At 43.3% G+C, this 10,845-nt stretch overlaps 1 long non-coding RNA gene across 1 annotated transcript in view; it reads right to left on the reverse strand.

The window, feature by feature from the left end:
* The window catches only part of LOC146870087 (uncharacterized), a 40,760-nt gene extending 33,780 nt beyond the window's left edge, over window positions 1-6,980 (reverse strand). Inside the window, exons 1-2 of the long non-coding RNA XR_014969087.1 lie at window positions 6,914-6,980; window positions 6,749-6,816 (exon numbers count right to left, since the gene is read on the reverse strand). This is a non-coding gene — a long non-coding RNA (uncharacterized LOC146870087). The remainder of the gene's footprint in view (window positions 1-6,748; window positions 6,817-6,913) is intronic.
* Window positions 6,981-10,845: the final 3,865 nt, after the last annotated feature.

Consider the following 10,845-nt stretch of genomic DNA (forward strand, 5'->3'; position numbering starts at 1 on the left):
ACAATAGAAAGATACATTGGGAACATAGAAAAAGCTGTAATGTCCGCCGGACTTGCTGAGCAGAGCGAGAAGGAAAGGATGTAACATTGCTACATTTGAGAATCTCCGCTCAGGAAAAATACACATAACGAAAACTACGGAACAGGAACCAAGAAAATAAAACATGTATCACAATTATCCTGCTTCTCCTCGGCCATCGAGCCACAGTTCAGAGCTTCTCTCTAAGGCTCCTTTGTTTCCCAAGGCTGCCAAGGACACTTTCACTTCTCTTGGAGACTTCCCAAAAACTGCTGCTGTCCTCATGGAAAGTTTTTCAACAAGGACCATGGTCAGTTAGCTTCAGGACCATTTCCAGCAGGGGTCTCCCTCATCACAGTTTTCATATCATAAATCACAGCCAGGCTCATAATTCAGCCATCTTTCTTGGGCCAACATAGGCCTTAATAGACCATCTTAATTAAAAGAGACAAAAACAACGTTACTACAGCATAATGATTAAACAGTGTTAACCCCACTAATACCCTTATGTGTATGCATTTATCTAGCACTAGCAACATAAAAAAGCATTAATTCAGAAAGCGTTTTGTGCTCAAAAATAAACAGCACATAGCAACGTTTAAACATGAAAACACACACGTTATTTTTTAAAACAGCATATTTATGCACACTCACGTGTAACCCTCTCCTCTCGTTAGGACAAACGGATTGATTAATATAAACGCACATGCACAAGACAACTAATTAATTATTAGTTATTAATAAATTAATACAACGAATAGACAAGCCAGAGCTTCAAAAGCCCCAGAATTTTCAAACTGAAAACTCCAGCACAGGCCCTTTTGGCCAAAGGGGCGACAAAGAGGGTTCAAGCCTCAGAAGTAAGAACTGGGGGTGATACTCCAACTACTTCCTTGTGCCAAAGAAGGACAGAGGCCTCTCTTAGATCTTTGCCCTCTCAATGCATTCCTGCAGATGGACAAATTGAAGATGCTCACTCTAGCCCATGTGCTCTCTGCCCTCTATCCTGGAGACTGGATGGTAATGTTGGACCTTCAGGACGCTTAATTCCACATCCTTGTTCTGCAGGCCCCCAGGTGCTATCTGAGATTCACTGTGGGGGCAGGATAATTTTCAGTTCGCTGTTCTCCCCTTTAAACGCACCTAGGGTGTTCACAAAAGTGATAGCTATAGTTGCAGCACATCTTTGGGTAACTGGGATTAAAGTCTTTCCGGAACTTGACAATTGGCTGCTGAAGATAAGCTCACCCCAGCAGATCATCACCCACACTAAAGCAATCTTCTGAAAATCTTTGGGGTTGACAATGAATGTGCTGAAGTCACACCCAACTCCTTCACAGATGGTCCGTTTCCTCAGAGCTTTTCTGTACACAGTACAATTTCATTTCTTTCTGCTGGAGCAGGACATTCGCTCTATGATCCTGACATTTCAGCCTCTGTCCTGGATCTCAGTGAAGATTACTTTGAGGCTGCAGGGACTGATGGAGTCCTGCATCACGCTGGTCAAGCATGCCAGGTGGTATATTCAGGTTCTGAAGTCCCAGTGGGCACAGCACCAGGGGAATCTGATGGGCTATATCCAGATTTCAGAGGAGACAGCAAAAGGACAGCAGTGGTGGCTGCTGGACTGCAATTGGATCAGTGGCAGACCTCTCTCTCTCTACCCTACCCACTGCTTACAATAGTGACCGATGCATTGCTTCTAGGTTGGGGAGGCCACCTGGGAAAGTTCGGAGATCAGAAGCATCAGAACTCCGGCAGAGGCCTGGCTCCACATCAACCTCCTGGGGTTATGGGCTATCTGTTTGGCATTGAAAGCCTTCCTGGCATCCATCAAAGGGAGGCTGGGGCAGGTGCTCATGGGCAACATCACCACCAAGTGGTAATGGGCCGTGGAGCTGTGTCTGGAGGCACTACACCTCTGGAAGTGGTAGTACACCACCTGGCAGGACCCCTAAACGCCAGACCTCAGCCACCGACACCTAGCAGATCACCAACGGCAATTGCACCCAAAGGTGGCACAAGGTGTCTTCCGCAAATGGAGAAAAAATTGGCTCCATCTTTTTAAGGATACAGAGACCGTGCAATATCAGCGCTTTTGCACCCTGGAGTTTCACAGATGACTGACTCAGCAATGATCTCCACTTAATAGAGCCCAGGATTCCTGTCTTCCTTTCTGTTGCTACCCCTTCTCCTCAGGTTCTTGAACAACCGTCCTAAATCATCCTAGTGACACCAGATTAAGCCAGGAGAGTGTGCGACCTGGAACTCCTGTGCATGAGTGTCTAGCCTCCGATGAGACTGCAGCTTCGGGAAGCTTGTCTCAACGTCATGGCAGGTCCTACAATTGGGCATGTGCAATCTTCACCTCTATGCTTGGAGATTGAGTTGTGACAGTGAAGTGCATTCAACCTCCCTCCAAATTTTGTGTATGTCATCCTGGCAGCCAGGCGTCCCTCCACTAAACGCCTGCTGTTGCGACAAATGTGTGACTTGGTGTGGTACACAGTAGATCGAAACTACTTCAGACCAATTTATCTGAAATGTTGCTTTTTGTGTTTTCTATAGCTCAGCAACGACCGGCAATTGGGCACACTGAATGTTTACATATCAGCTTTTTCGGTAGCCGGATCACCTATTGTGATGAGTTTTTGAAAGAATTACAATATGCTTCTGCCTACTCCTTTCATTATGCCTCAGTAGATCCTGAATTTGGTGCTCAAGTACCTCGTTTATGCCTTAGAAACTTTTACCCAATTGTCGGCTTCTCACACTCAAGATGGTTTTCTTCATCGCCATAACTTCAGCGCTGTTTTAATTTCTCCTTGTTTTTGCAACTTTGCCTGTGTGCTGCATTGTACAGCACATGTACAAAGTGGAAAAAGCCTTAAAGCATAGATTTTATACTGGTAGCTACCCCTTCCAGTACAGAATCAATGCTACAGAGAATGAACACACCCACCCTTGCTCTATGATGTAAGGGTGCCTGTATTGGTATGTGGCTGCCAAAAGTGTGTCAGCGTGCAGTGAGAGAAACAATGCAGCATATTTTAGGAGGTATGGTACATTTTTCTTTCACCCTATTTCACAAGGTAACACAGCATCTGTGGCGCAGAATTGCCTTGCATCAAAAAATAGTACATTCGGGTCTCAACCTCACTCATTACCTGTCACTGACTCACTCATTTTCACTCACATACAAATGCTTACACATACAGACATACACTCTTATCTCACATAAGCACACACACACACACAAAATACATTTTCACTTTTTTTTTTTTGATGGTTGAAACTTCTTTATTAAGTATGCTCGGGTGGCAGCGACTCGCTCGAACCTCCGCTGTGCAGCAACTTACTCCCCCTCCCTGGAACTTGTCCTTTTCTCCTCCCACCTCAGGTTGGTTGGGTCGTCACATCTTTGGTCAGAGGCAATCACAGGGTCTTAGAGACCCCAAATCTACACCGTCCTGTCCCTTACGTTAGTCTTCTCACCCCTCTTCTGTCAGCTTACCAAGACCTCACTCCAGAGCGCGCTCTCACTTGTCTTTCAAACGTCTTTGCCTCAGCCCATCACTTTTTTTTGGTAACTTATTTTTATTAAACATTGCGGTCAGTGCAGCAAGTAGAAATATGCACAAGTACAGTTTCAGGACTTGTGGTCAAAGAATCATTGACATTGGTAAGAAAATATCTCGTGAGTATACACATGCTCATTACTCATAAGAACAAGTTGCTCGCACAATTAACAGCAGCACAGTACTTTGTCAATGGAGTTGTTATCTTCAATCAAATAACCCAACATCCCAGCCTACAATAATAACAAACAACAATCACAACCAGGAATACAATGCTATTCCTGAAACCCATCCCCTACATTCATGCCACCCCCCTCCCCTCCCTTGGCAGCGACAGACAGGTGGCACAGTACCGAGGACAAAAAAACAGCTTTACACTCATATCTCATTCAAGAGTCATGGAGTCGTGGTGTGAGAGGGCGCAAGCGATAATGTCATGGCTGGGGGTGTACTGGCATTTTGTTGTTTATTGTTAGGCTGCTAAATGGGCGTACCTTCATACGTTTACAATGCACTACTGCCTGAACAACCAGATCGATCAAGAAGGGGCTTTGCCTGCTTGGTCTTGTAGTTTGTTTGCGTGTCAGCCAGTTCACAGACCACCATTGAAAGAAGGTACTGCTTTGGTGTCCATTCAAAAGGCAAGAAATCCGCGGTTAGACAAATGCATAAGAAGAACAAGCCATTTACCTTCTGTAATGTTATTACTGGTGAATACTTCTAATCGCTGATTTCTCACCAACCCTCCACCTTCCCATTGTCTAATCCAAGCTCTTTTTCTCAATCTCAAATGGTCCCAAGTCTACAGATCTGCACACTGGTCTTAACCAATGTGCTAATGAGCTCTGCGTCGTATGCTTGGACAGCCTGGAAAGTAACTGGGTGGTGCTTTGATGCTGCACTGCATGCCACTTCCGGAGTGGAATGACATCACTGCACAACACCAGGGCACGCAGGTACTGCTGAAGATTTTCCGGGTACAATCTAATGCCTGGGTAATATTCAAAAGATGAGGAATCCTAGGTTGGAGTATCCACCAAAAAGTGCGATACTGAAGGTAAGTAAGTTGTTTATTTCAACCTACTTGCATTTTGTGGTGGAAACAGACGTGAACCCAGAAAAGCTTTACATGTTTGTAAGCTAGACAATTCTGAAATCAGCAAGGGGTGACTTTTGTAATAATTCATAGGTCCTCCAAATAAACTAGTTGTTGAAATGAAAAATAATGAAATTAGCAATAGCTGTCTTTTTAGTCTACATTTTTGCCCCGATGGCCAGTTTACAAAAACACTACATAATTACGTCCATCAGATCCTTCTGGTCACACAATATATAGTGTTTGTGATACCCAGAGGCAACAACTGAGCTGCCGCTTACAGCGGTATTCCATTGTGTACCACCCATACATAAATACTTGAGCTTAAATGCAATGAATAAATAAATTAAATTTGTAGATTTATATAGCAAGACTTTTCACCCATGAGGGTATCCAGATGCTGTCCATGGGCACGGGGAGAGTAATTGATTTGCTTAGCATCACAGGATGCTGAGCCGATGCCAAGACTCGAACCCGGATCACCAGCTCCCGAATCAGCAGCTCTGGCCGCTGCGTCACATCCTCTGAAAAATGGGTGTGAAGGCAACCTAGGCATTTTATAAATATGCCGTAGATATTGATTCTAGGAATAGGGTTTATTTGTACAACTTTGAATTAGTGGTTAGGTATGCTATGGTGATTTGGATATTATAATACAACAAGGGCACCCAAGTTAGGTCGACCAGTGACCCTGGGAATCAATTATTTTAAACAACAACAGTCCCTAGAAAGTTCAAGATAGGAAAACAACGGAATGAATATAGACTCAGTTAGTTCTATATTAAGCGGACTTGTCCAGCCGGACAGAGGTCAAATATTTACTTATAAGCAGATAAACAATCGTTTAAACATTGATACATAAAGTGGGACACAAGCCTGTGCCCTATTTGACCAACCCAGAATACAAAACAAAACTACAGGGGGCTCAGGCAAAGCTCATGGTTTGTCGTAAAGAAACAAAACATTTTCAAAGAAACAAATCGCGTTGAACACCTTTACAATTTTAAAATGAATTATTTAAGACGTATAAGGTGTTTTTAAAGTGTCGACGGCGTTTCGATCCATTGGGGTAATACAAGGATCATCATCAGGACAACGAGTAATATGCCTGTATAGTAGAGCCTGAATAACCTGGGACAAAGTTGGAAGGGGGAGAAAGATTTTAAATGAAAGATTAGGAGAAGATACACATATTCACTAATAAGCAAGGGGAGGGGTGTTTTTGTAACTGTGTGATCATGCTGACAACTTAGGAAATGGTAGAAATAAAGCCATATATGTACTGTGAGAAGGGTGATAAAATCAACTGACAATCAAGGCTAATAGATGGTGCTCGGTGAGCCAAGGATGAGTGTACATGTACTAAGGAAGTATCATGGCGATGGTTGGAACGGATAAACAATTAGCATACGGCGAAATAAACCCTGTGGTATTCAAGAGTAGGGGCAGGTGAGAACGTGAGATAGACTCACCATGCAAGTAATGTGGTACAACGCTATCAATTAATCAAAATTGCATAGTAACGAAAGATACAGCACATTTGTAAGTACATTCAGGAGATACAGATATGGAGAAACCTTATTCACGCAGTAAGAGCCAGTATTAGTCAATGGGGTCAATTCCTTTTTAGGAACGAATTTACAACATAGCGAACAACCTATTATTTGAGTACCATGTGTATTGAGGTATAGTTCTAATTCGCCAGTGCGAAAGGGGTTGAAGCGAAGGAGAAAGTGAAACCGTGGTGACGCAAGGATAAATAGGCTTACCGGTGAAGGAACCGAAGGAGAGGGTGGTGTTAAGGCTAAGTGAATGTTGGTGGTTAGACCAAGCGGTTGCGTGGGGGTGTATAGGCTGAGACGAAATCGCTTCCGGGCTTACCGGTATGCAGGAGAAAAGGGGAATAGTCCGGCGGCGGATAGGTGCAGCGTCAATTAACAGCTGCGGCTGCGGAAAGAATACATGGTTACAACAATGCGAGAGTTCTCGATTAGAGGAACGCTTATCTAGTGCTCGTGGAGTGGCATCGCGGTGTCAGGGTGTATAATTAACTCACCGGAGGACGGAGGCTGGATCGGAGCAGAGAGTAGAGAGCCGCGTGTGCGTACTCAAGGGCACAATGGCCTGCAAATGAAGGGGGGGGGGGGGAGAGAAAGGGGGTTAGCCAGAGGTGCGGCCGGTACAAGGAGGGAAAATAGCGCTTACCATAGCTCTGACTTACCGATAGGGTATTGTAACAGGCTGAATAGCGGGATGCCGAGTCCATCAATGCGGGAACTGGAGGTGTGTGTGGGCGGGGATATAAAAAGCCTTAGGAGTCAAGTGATTGGGTATATGAAGTCAGGTGGGAAGTGAGTGAATTAGAGAAAGGACTGACGGGGCCCTCGGAAGGAAGGGGCCATCTTGGAAGGTGATCAGTGGAGAAAGATTGGCATTAGTGGTGCATGTGAGAGGAGGAAGAGTAATAATACAAGTTAAAATAAAAATAAAAACAATTTAAAGCTCATGACAGTAGTTAACAGTTATACAGTATAACAGCAATCTAGATGAGTGTGGTCCAGTCTTCGAGACGGTTCAATCCAGTATTGAGCCTGTTAGTTTTCAAAATCCACTTTAGCTCTTCTTTGTTCAATAGTTTTGAAATGTCTCCACCCCTGGGTGGAGTTTAACCACAGTGATAATTGTCCAACGTATTTCGTCTTCAGGGTGTCCATTCTCTACAAAGTGTTCAACCAGAGGGGCATTTGGTGTCTTACACCTGATTCTACTGCGGTGCTGGGCGATTGGTGTTCGGATTTTTTGAGTGGTCTGTCCAATGTAGATTTTGTTGCATGGGCAGAAAATTGCGTATACAACATTGTTGGTGTTACAGTTTGTAAACATTGTCAACTCATTTTTGATGTTGCCAAAAACAAATTCTTTACTTTCAATTGTTAATGCACAAACTATACAATTACCACATTTTGAGTGACCTTTTAGAGGTGGTAGTGCCCAGATATCGTTCAGGGTGTTGCTGTTTTTTTTGGTGTTAGGTAATGCTGTGCGGACCAAATGGTCCTTGATATTTTTGTTTTTCTTAAAGGCATACATAAGGGTCCCAGCATTCAGAACTGGCCAATTTTTTATGATGGACTTTCGTATAGCATTAGATACTGTACAGAAGGTAGTTACGCATACCAGACGGTTAGCATTAGGTTTGGTTTTGGGTTCTAGTAAAACCTCACATGGGCAATACCATGCTCTTTTCATTGCATTCTGTACAAGTCTACGAGGGTATCCCCTATTGGTGAGCTTTGTACAAAGCAATTTGGCTTCATGGAAGTAATCTTCCTTCACAAAACAGTTCCTACGGATACGCAGGAATTGTGAAAAAGGTAGAGAGTCTGAGTGCGCGGGGGTGGTTACTGTCATAGCTGAGCAGAGTGTTACACTCGGTTGGTTTGCGGAATAAACTGGTTATAAGGATGCCATCCTTGTGTTTAATATTAAGGTCAAGGAAGGGGATGGACTCCTTATCATGGGTCAAGGTAAATTTCAGACCGCCACAGTTGTCGTTAAGCCAATGAAGAAAGGGTTCGAGTTTAGTCTCAGTAGCCTGCCAAATCATAAAGACATCATCAATATATCGTTTCCATTTGCAGATACAAGAAGAAAAAGGGTTTGTGGCTGCTAAGATGCAATTCATCTCCAATGAATCCACATAAAGGATGGCCTGGTTGGGGGCAAAATTAGCCCCCATGGAAGTACCCTTTACTTGCTAGTAGAACTGGTCCTCAAATAGGAAAAAATTCCTAGTAAGACAAACCTCTAAAAGTTGGAGTATAAAATTAGTGGGGACTGTGTGGGGCGAGGTCTTAGATTGAGGATGGTTTCCATCACAAGTAAGGAGTCTCTCTGGGGTATATTTGTGTACAGGAACTCCATGTCCAATGTACACAGAATATTGTGGTTGGGATCAAAGGGATGGTTTTCAATTAAGTTAATCATAGGCATACTGTCCCGGATGTAGCACTCAGTGTGGGGGACAAAGTCTTTGATGAAATGATTGACATAATGACCCAAAGGTTCTAAAATAGTCACAGCCAGACACAGTGGGCCAACCGGGAGGGTTTTCCAGTCTCCTATGTACCTTAGGTAGTGTGTAAATGACGGGGTCCTTGGGCATTTGGTGTTTAGGAATTGATATTCCTGTTTACTCAGAAAGCTTTGTTGAAGGCCATCGTCGGTAATCTGCTGAATTAGAGTCTGTAGTTACTTAGTGGAGTTTGTCGGTAACTTACAAAAGTGATTAGTTGGCGATCAACTTCATCCCTGTAGTTGTTAATCTCTTGGAGCACTATCCCCCCACCATTGTCTGCAGGTTTAATCACTAGGTTGGTATTCCTGCGCAGGGAGGATATAGCTGACTTTTCTTCTCTAGTAATGTTGTAAGGGATGTAGTGATGTGCGTCAGCGAGAGTGGCTACCTCTTTTAGAACCAGTTTTTCGAATGTGATGATCTCACTAGGGATCATACTGGCAAAAGGAGAAAAGGTGGAAGGGGGCCTTAGCGGTGTGTTAGTGGCCTCGGGGGGGGGGCTGGGGTTCTGTAAGAAGTAACTCTGTAGTCTTATTTTGTGAAAAAAACGTAGTAATTCCATCTGTAAATCCAGAAAATTGGGATATGTGGTAGGGACAAATGATAACCCCTTACTCAATAGTGAGATCTCATGGCTAGATAGTTCATGTGTGGATAGGTTAAAGATGGAAATCATCAGACTGTCAACGTTCATATTGATATCCATTGAAGAGTTCACCATTGATAGAACTTCTGCCTTGTCGTTCCCCGGGGGGATTGTACCAGCGAGGTTGTTGTTTTCCCCGTCCTCTTTGGAGGATCTGGTTGGTCTCGCCCTAAAAAAATGAGTATTAGGGTTTCTTGTTGAGTTTCTTGTCCCTTCTCCTGTGTCAGAACTGTCGGAGGACTCAGCTGAGGTGTCCGAAAAACCTACGAGGCTGTGACGTCTGTTAAAGCGACCCCAAGGTCTGGAGTTCTGGGGGTTGTTGTAAGATCGGTTAGTGTAGAAGTCTGTTAAGATAGGGGTAGGCACGTTCCTGTGTGAACGCTTTTATGTCCTTTTTAACTTTGTTGGATTTCTTATTCTGTTCTATTCAATGGAATTCCTCTACTGTTTTCTCAACTTTTTCTATTAGTTTCTTAGCGTCAGGAACAGTGTTACTATCTTTAATCTGTTTCTCAATGTCATTAATGATATTAGTCAATTTCTTAAGCTCTTCAGTGGCGATGTCAATGCCAAGCACCATCCAGTGCCTGGAACATGTGGTGCCTATGTAGCTGAAATTATTGATGTATTTAGGATTGTCTGTAAATACACCAGGGATATTTCTAACTTGCAGGCCAACTGGAATGGTATTGGATTTAAGGTATTCGGTGAGCATGTGTATCATTAACTCAAGGGGGATTAATTTTTTCTTTTGCTTTTCTAGTTCTTCTGAGTGATTAGTACTATTACTACTGCCAGGTATATCGTCCAAGCTTGTGAAAAGTGAAGGGCCTTCTAAAATCTTTTTGATGTAGTCATCTGAATATAGTGGTGCGTTGTCAGACATAGCAGGTTAATTCGTGCAGATTTGGGGGAGTGTAGCAAAGTGTGGGGCACAGGGGAGAAGGTAGACAGGAGCCAGACGAAGGACCCACTTTAGAAAGGGGTAATAAGGTTCACCCTTGCAATCAAGCGATTGCGCTAAACATATTATAATACAACGAGGGCACCCAAGTTAGGTCGACCAGGGACTCTGGGAATCAATTATTTTACAAAGCAATAGAAGTAATCCGTGGTCTACGACTACAACTGTTATTCTAGATACACTTCTAGAATAAAAACACAGAAAATACTAATACTTTAAATGCAATCAGAGAGGAAAAGATACAGAAAAGAAATTGATAGGAACCCATTTAGGATTATTGGTCACCAAAGTGACCAGTGTCATCATTTGGGGTTCCAAACAACTCTTCTTTCTTCCATCAAATTTGGAGGAGTATTGAATGAGTTGTATCCTCTCATTAGGTTCTCATCAGAGGAAAAGGAAAAATCATAACAGAAGGTCTAATGTATATATTTAGACCTTTCAAACTTATTGTCAAATGAAAGA

This window comes from Triturus cristatus, chromosome 1_1 (genome assembly GCF_964204655.1).
Source record: "Triturus cristatus chromosome 1_1, aTriCri1.1, whole genome shotgun sequence".
Lineage (NCBI taxonomy): Eukaryota > Metazoa > Chordata > Amphibia > Caudata > Salamandridae > Triturus > Triturus cristatus.